Source organism: Tenrec ecaudatus, chromosome 2, assembly GCF_050624435.1.
Source record: "Tenrec ecaudatus isolate mTenEca1 chromosome 2, mTenEca1.hap1, whole genome shotgun sequence".
Classification (NCBI taxonomy): domain Eukaryota; kingdom Metazoa; phylum Chordata; class Mammalia; order Afrosoricida; family Tenrecidae; genus Tenrec; species Tenrec ecaudatus.
In genome coordinates this window covers 296262904-296270819 of record NC_134531.1, presented here as the reverse complement: position 1 = coordinate 296270819, position 7916 = coordinate 296262904, and the positions used below count along the sequence as shown (strand labels likewise).

At 41.0% G+C, this 7916-nt stretch overlaps 1 non-coding gene across 1 annotated transcript; it reads left to right on the top strand.

Moving 5' to 3' along the window:
• Nucleotides 1–310: 310 nt before the first annotated feature.
• LOC142441691 (small nucleolar RNA SNORA47) lies at nt 311–447 on the top strand. The gene has a single exon (XR_012783044.1). It is a non-coding gene; the product is annotated as a small nucleolar RNA SNORA47 (small nucleolar RNA).
• The last annotated feature ends 7469 nt before the right edge of the window (nt 448–7916 follow it).

Sequence of the window (7916 nt, the reverse complement as noted above, 5' to 3'; positions counted from 1 at the left end):
GACTGGGTAACAGGCATCAGAAGATCTATAACAAACAAACAAGCCAAAAATATATTGTTGAGAACAAGGGGGTTTGAAGCAGAGACCCAAAGCCCATCTGTAAACAATGGGACATTCCCTCACAGAGGGGTCGCAGGGAAAGAATGAGTCAACCAGGGAGCAGTATAGCAGATGAAACACACAATATTCCTCTGGATCCTTGAGGCTTCCTCACCCTCTTCACAACCCCCACTATCATGACCACAGTACTGCCATCCACTGTGGGTTAGACTGAGCATGTGTACAGGTACAGATAAGAGATAGGACCTCATGGAAGACTGAGAAGGTGAGGCAGCTCTGTACCATGCTGCCGTCCACTGGTTAAGGCCTCCGAAAGTGAAGGGTCACCAGGACAGAGGATGCCTCTCTGCCACCTTCAGAGGGCAGTGTCCTGCTGGCCGATATTGTTTAAAAAAAAAAAAGAGAGAGAGAGAGATAAGAACTCATGACACACTTTATCCAGGAACAGGAATGGGAATAGTGATACCAGAAGAGTAGGAAGAAGATGGGGAGAGGAGGGAAGGAAGAGGGAACCGAATCACAATGATGGACACATAACTACCACCCCCCATCCAGGGGGACAAACAACAGAAACCGTGGGAGAAGGGAGACAACAGTCAGTGTAAGATATGAAAATATTAATAATTTAGAATTTATCAAGAGGTCAAAAGTGTGGGGGGTGGAGGGAAAAAAGAGGAGCTGATACCAAGGACTCAAGAGAAAGTAAATGTCTAGGAAATAATGATCGCAACATATGTACAAATATGCTTAATACAATTCATGTATGGATTGTTATGAGTTGTAAGAGCCACCAGTAAAATAATCTTTTAATAAATAAAAGTTAATAAAGTAAAAATAAAATAATGTCTCTATTTTAATCTGAAAAGTCTACCTATATGTGTATAATTTTTTCCTAAACAATGTTTTAAATTCTATACTATTGACTAAATTATTTATGTTATCAATACAATTACTTTGTGCCCCATGAGGGTGATTTATAATGTTCTCTGTCATAAAATTACAATGCTGTCTCTAAAGTGAACCAGAGACATATGTATACCACATCTATAGAAATGGATTGGGGACATTCACATAATCATAACCTTTATCTGAGAAGTTCTTATGACATAGCCTTCCTTGATACTCACCTTCATAAAGAGTGGCTAAACATTGGAGAGTTATAGCAAAATATGGTAAAGAAATCAAACCACTATCAGAAAGATAGTGCCTGGGTTTTAAATGGTTTTTCCTAAAAGAAGCAACCATCTAATGGAGGCATCAACTAAATTCACAAGGAAGAAGCACACCAGCCAATGTGATACAAAGATTGCAAATGATAAAAAGCAAATTCAAATGAGGGAATGATGTCACAGCTTAAATTCGGAGCACTCAGTTTGTAGAAGGGTATGGATGACAATGGAGTCCCCCAATCTAGTCTCAAGACCCCCACATGACATAAGCCTCTGGGGAATCCCTGCTGACCATAGTTCAGGGGTGTAAGTAGCCGTGCGAGCATACACAGGGCATTGTAAAGTCGACTGGGACAAAGGTAATCAGGTTAAAATGTACCGTCTTATCATTTGATCTCCCTTTTCACCCATTTTAAAGTTGTTGCAATATGTCCTACTTTCTTTTCAATTGAGGCTTTTTTCTGTTTTGTCTTTTTCGTTTCTTTTCTTGGTACAGTTTCCTGTGCATGAAATCTGGGAAAAGTAAATCTATAAAGACAGTCTCTGGATTAGTAATTAAGTTGGGGCATGAAGGATGGGGATGGGGAGAGAGACAAGAAAGGAGAAAATATTTTGAAATGATTCTGGTGATGATTGTACAACTCTGCTTTTTAAATGTTTTTGTTTAATAGAGTTTCGTATGATTGTGTAGCAGTACATTTTTATTTACCCTCATTGATACTTTTCACTCACCCAAGTCATGAGCCTATAGCATTTTCTGTAATGAACCACAATGATTCCCCTTCTTTGAGCCACTCTGGGTTTATTACTATATCACTTATGATCCCTAGCTTCTCTTGATGATTCGTGATCTCAGTTTACTCCTTTGTGTCCATGTGTGTTTGGTTTGTTCAATTTCTGAATGTTGACACTTATTCAAGAGCTTTGATTAGAAATATCAGTCTCAGTTATACTTTTTATTCCAAAAAAATTTTATTGGCATATAATATACATATCGTACAATTTGAGAGTTCAATCGTTCAATCATATTGAGGAGAACTGTAGAATCATCACTACATCAGTTTTAAATGATGCCCCCTCCCCCACCATGGTAAATGGCATTTAAAATGAGTTGTGCAATCAAAACCCATTCTAATGCCCCTCCCCCATCCCCTTTCCCTTCCTATCACTCCGCCCCCCCCACCCCGTGTTCTCTACATCCCCTTGTATCAGTTGTTGTCAGTATGCAGCCACTCCTCTTGTGCTTCACAACTGGGAACTCCAACAAAAAATAATAAAAAACAAAATCGCACTACAGGTGGTAAGGATAACATCATAATAATAGTATAAAAACAAAAATACAAATAATGCACAAGAAGGAAAAGACCCCCATCAACATTCAAAAGGCCAGGGAAGAAATTAATGTCATGGGATACATAAGAGATACTTCCACTCAGCACAAAGTCAGCCCTATAGGGAGGTCATCCGGCTAAGCATGGAGTTTGATCCAGCATCACCAAGATGACAATGGTCCCTGCCTGCTGGTGAGGCGGTTCGAAACTCTTGCCTGTGGCTGGCGCGGATCTGCCAGTGGCTCAGTCTAACCAGATATTCTGCAGATGGGCTTGGGGCTCCCACCGTCGCCGATAGCCCTTGATGAATTGGGTGTTCATAAGTTTATCTCTGATGCATTTCTCTTCACCATATTTGGATATTGTGATTGTTGTCTTGGGATCACACACGCTGGGCTGCTGCTTCTGTGTGGACTTAGTTGACTCCTCGCTTAAATGGTTGCTTGTTTGAATGCAAGCCTTCAAGACCCCAGGCACTATCCTGATGGATAGCTGGCACCGTCTGCTTTCCTCATCACACTTTTATTTAGCCCCTTATCTTCAGAGATCATTTCAGGAAGGTGAGTATCAAGAATGATATAAGAACTGATCGTTCTTAAGTTGGAGCTAGGATTTAGTTTGAACCAAAAACCTGTTCCTGGATCTATGCTTTTTTAATTTTTATTTTCTGTAACTTGGGAATTAATACATATGTCATTTCATTTCATAGTTCGACCATGTCAAACATAATTGTACAATTGCTTCAATAACCAGTCTCCAAAGATCCTTTACCTTCCTAGACTTCTTAAAATTATCTCTCTCTTATCTCTCCCACCTCTCTTTATTCTCCTTTCCCCCAAAACCCTTGTAATATTTTCTACCCCCATAGGCTCAACATCCCTGGGTCTCATTTACCAAGAAACAAATAATGCAGGTTCAAGAGAGTGAGCCGCAAGGGTGACACCCCTCTGAGATACAGCCTGATATAAACAAGCATAAACAAAATAAAACAGAATGACCATCACAGGGTTGCCAGAATAATACATATCTTAATACAGCATACAGGGTGTTGATGTAGCTAGACTTTGTCTGCAAACCAATAGTACACCTCGCTTGCTACAGCTGTCTTCTGCTCCCTCGGATACCATGCGTTTTCCAGCATAAGTTCTCAGGTTACAAGTGTCTGGGTAGAGTTCAGTTCAGCCAATGGACTTCCCATATGGCAGTGGTTCTCAACCTTCCTCATGCCACAACCCTTTCAAACAGTTCCTCATGTTGTGATGACCCCCCCCCCAACCATAAAATTATTTTTGTTCCTACTTCATACCTGTCATTTTGCTACAGTTATGGATCGTGCGACCCCTGTGAAAGGGTCTTTCGACCCCCAGAGGGGTCGGTGCCCACAGATTGAGAACTGCTGCCATGTGCAGTCTCACTGATGCAGCTTCTGTGGTCTGAGGTTCTCCTGAAGGTCTAAGATTCAGTGTCCTAACATTCTATGGCACCTGGCCTGGGTTCATGAGAGAGTCCCAGATGCCCTACTTCAATGTTGCCCACCTGTTGCACACCACTAAAGACACTCCCCACCTGAGGTCCCCAGAAGCATTCTCAGTCACGCCTCCCCCCAACTTGGAGGTCAGTCCTCCCCTTCCCCCAACAGACATGACATGCACCTTTGTTCCCCCAAACCTGACCATTCCTTCTCCTCTCTCTTGTACTGCCCTTCCCATTAGTGAGCCTCGTCCCTCTGAGAGGTCTGCCTACCTCTCCTGGAGAACTCACTCTGGATGCTCATGGAAACCACACAGCAGACAGTACGCCCTCCCTCTCCCCCAACCAGTTGATCCCAGCTGTCAGGAGGCACCCTCCCACCAAGCGACCTACACTATACTTACCTGAAACGGAAGCTGTGTGGTTCATGGGCACTGGTCTGTACCAAGCTCTCTGGTCTCCAGACAGACAGAAGTCCCCAGATGCGCTTGTGCCTTTCTGCTGCTTGTCCCTACTCCAGTGGACTCCGTATTTGTCCTTTTGTGCTCAACTAGCTTCACACAGTATGTCTTCCTGTCCCTCCATGTCTTGGGATGTTTCATGGTTTCATCATTGTTTTCCCTAGGGATGTATTGTATCCCACTGTGTGTGTATAAGCCATCCTTCTGTTGATGGGAATTTAGGCTGTTTCCAGTTTCTTGCTGTTGTGAACTGTGCCACAATGAATATAAGGGAACAAATGTCTGTTTGTGAACTCATTCTTATTTTGGGGGTGGCATATGCCCGGTAATGGTATTGAAGGATCATATCATAGTTCAATGGGCACCTGTTTGAGATATCACCCTATCATAGCCTTCCACAATGGCTGTACATATTTACAAGTCCACCAGAATTCCTATCTCACCACACCCTCTCCAACATTTGTTGTTCTCAGTTTTTTTAATTGGGGTACAGTAATGAGCATTAGGTGGTATCTCATTGTTGTTTTGACTTGAAATTCCCCAGATGACGGGGAGCATTTTCTCATGTGTTTATTATCCATATAAGCTTCATCCTTTGTTAATCAAAAGATTATGGTTTTTTTGTTGTTGTAACCTTGCAAATTTCTGTAGGTCTTAATCCATATATATTTTCACAGCCTGTGGACTCCTTTTCACTCTTTTAATGAATTCTTTTGATGTACACAGTGTTTTATTTTAGTAGGTCTAATTCATCTATTTTATCTTCCAGAGTATGCTTCCTTTGTTATTCTGATAGTCCATTTATTCTCTGCACTAGGGCTCCTACCTTTCTCCCAATTTTCCCATTGAAGATCCTGATAGCTTTGGGTTCTACATTTTGATTTTTAATACATTTTGAGTTTGTTTTTGTGTATGGAGTGAGACTTGTTTCATTTTTCTAAACTGGGATATTCAACTTTTCCAGCACCATTTTTGAAGAGGCATCTGCTTCCCATTTAATGTTTTTTTGGGCCTCTGTCAAAAATCAATTGTCTGTATGCAGATGTTTTTATTTCTGGAATATCTGTCCTGATCCACTGGACCGGGTATCTATCATTACAGCAGTACTAGGCTATTTTGACAACTCTTTCTGTGTAGTAGATTTTGAGGTGAGAGAGTGAAAGGCCACCAATTTTGTTCTTCTTGAGGAGTTCTTTGCCTATCCTGGGTTTCTTCCTTTTCCATGTGCAGTTGGTAATTAGTTGTTCCATTTCTTTGAATAACGATGCTATAATTTGGATCAAGATTTCATTTTATTTGTAGATTGCTTTAGGTAACAATGACATTTTCACAATATTGAATTTTCTAATCCATGAACACAGAATATGCTTCCATTTATGTAGATCCATTTTTGGTGTCTTGTAGTAATATTCTGTAGTTTTCTTTGTACAGGTCTTTTTTTGGGGGTGGGGGGTGTTAGGTTTATTTATAGGTTTCGGCTTTGTCATGGCTATTGTTAATGGTACTGATTCCTTGGTATGTTTTTTTGTAGTCCCATCATTAGCATATAGGAATCTAATTGATTTCTGCTAATTAATCTTGTATCCTGCTACTCTACTATTGTTTCCATCAATTCTGTTGTGGACCCATTAGTATTGTCAATATATAAAATCATATAATCTGCAAGTAGCCAAACTTTCACATCTTCTTTACCCAGTTGTTTTAGACAGGGCTCTCTAGAGAGCTAAAACCAGATTGCTAATAAATATATATAGATTAGATAGATAAATAGATAGTACAAAAAATAAACAGTTAAATTATAAAGCAGTACAAATGGCTCAGCACAATTCAAATGTGTTAGACAGTTGTGAGACACTGGCAGTCCTTCAGGTCTTCAGGGCCGCCAGGTAGTCTTCTGTAGAGAGATTCAGGCTATTCTGGCATAGTCAGCAAACAGCAAGGCAGGTCACCAACAGTCAGTCTCCAGCTCAAGAGATGTAAATTCCAATTGTGTGGCAAAGCAGGTCTTGAAGGAACCTCAAATTACAGCGATGCAGTCCACAGGTTAGGTGTCCCACAGTAGTGTAGCTTGCCAATTGTAGCTTGCCAATTGCACAGAACAAGCAAGGCAGCTGCACACTGGTCCGATGATTAAAGAGCGAGAGAAAAGAAAGGCGAGGCTCACCAAGCCATTAATCTTTCTACCCTTCAATTAATACCACATGTGTTTATCAGCCAGGCTGGCATAATAAACTACGTCACCAATGATTCACCGTTGATAGCTTGACATAGTCTTATGGCATTAGGTAGGACTTCCAGCATAGTACAACTCTTCTTAATATAATTAAATTATTATATTTCTTGATATGTTAATTATATGCCAACAAAAATGTTTTAAAATCCAGAAGAAAACAACAACAAAATAATGTCTCGTGCTATGACTTGACATTGAAATTAAAATTTTAGATAATCACACTGAGTTATGGTCAATCCATGTGGCCCTGTTCACCAGGCTTCCTAGGATGATATATTGTTTCTGGACTTTATATGCCTGTCACTATGATCCTGTTTTTTTTTGTTTGTTTGTTTTTTAATTTTAACAATTGATTAGGGGCTCATACAATTCTTATCACAGTTCATACATATACATACATCAATTGTATAAAGCACATCTGTAGTCTTTGCCCTAATCATTTTTTCTCCTCTTTTCTTTTTTTACATTTTATTAGGGACTCATACAACTCTTATCACCATCCAAACATATACATACATCAATTGTATAAAGCACATCCATACATTCCCTGCCCCAATCATTCTCAAGGCATTTGCTCTCCACTTAAGCCCCTTGCATCAGGTCCTCTTTTTTTTTCCCCTCCCTCCCCTTTCCCCCCTCCCTCATGTGCCCTTGGTAATTTATACCTCGTTATTTTGTCATATCTTGCCCTATCCGGAGTCTCCCTTCCCCCCTTCTCTGCTGTCCCTCTCCCAGGGAAGAGGTCACATGTGGATCCTTGTAATCAGTTCCCCCTTTCCAACCCACTCACCCTCCACTCTCCCAGCATCTTCCCTCACACCCTTGGTCCTGAAGGTATCATCCACCCTGGATTCCCTGTACCTCCAGCCCTCATATGTACCAGTGTACAGCCTCTGCCCTATCCATCCCTGCAAGGTAGAATTCGGATCATGGTAGTTGGGGGGAGGAAGCATCCAGGATCCTGGGGAAAGCTGTGTTCTTCATCGGTACTACCTCACACCCTAATTAACCCATCTCCTCTCCTAAACGCCTCTATGAGGGGATCTCCATTGGCCGACACTTGGGCCTTGGGTCTCCACTCTGCACTTCCCCCTTCATTTAATATGGTATATATATATACATATACACATATATACACATACATACACACACTTATATAGTTGTTTGTTTTTTTTTACAGGGAATTCTCAAC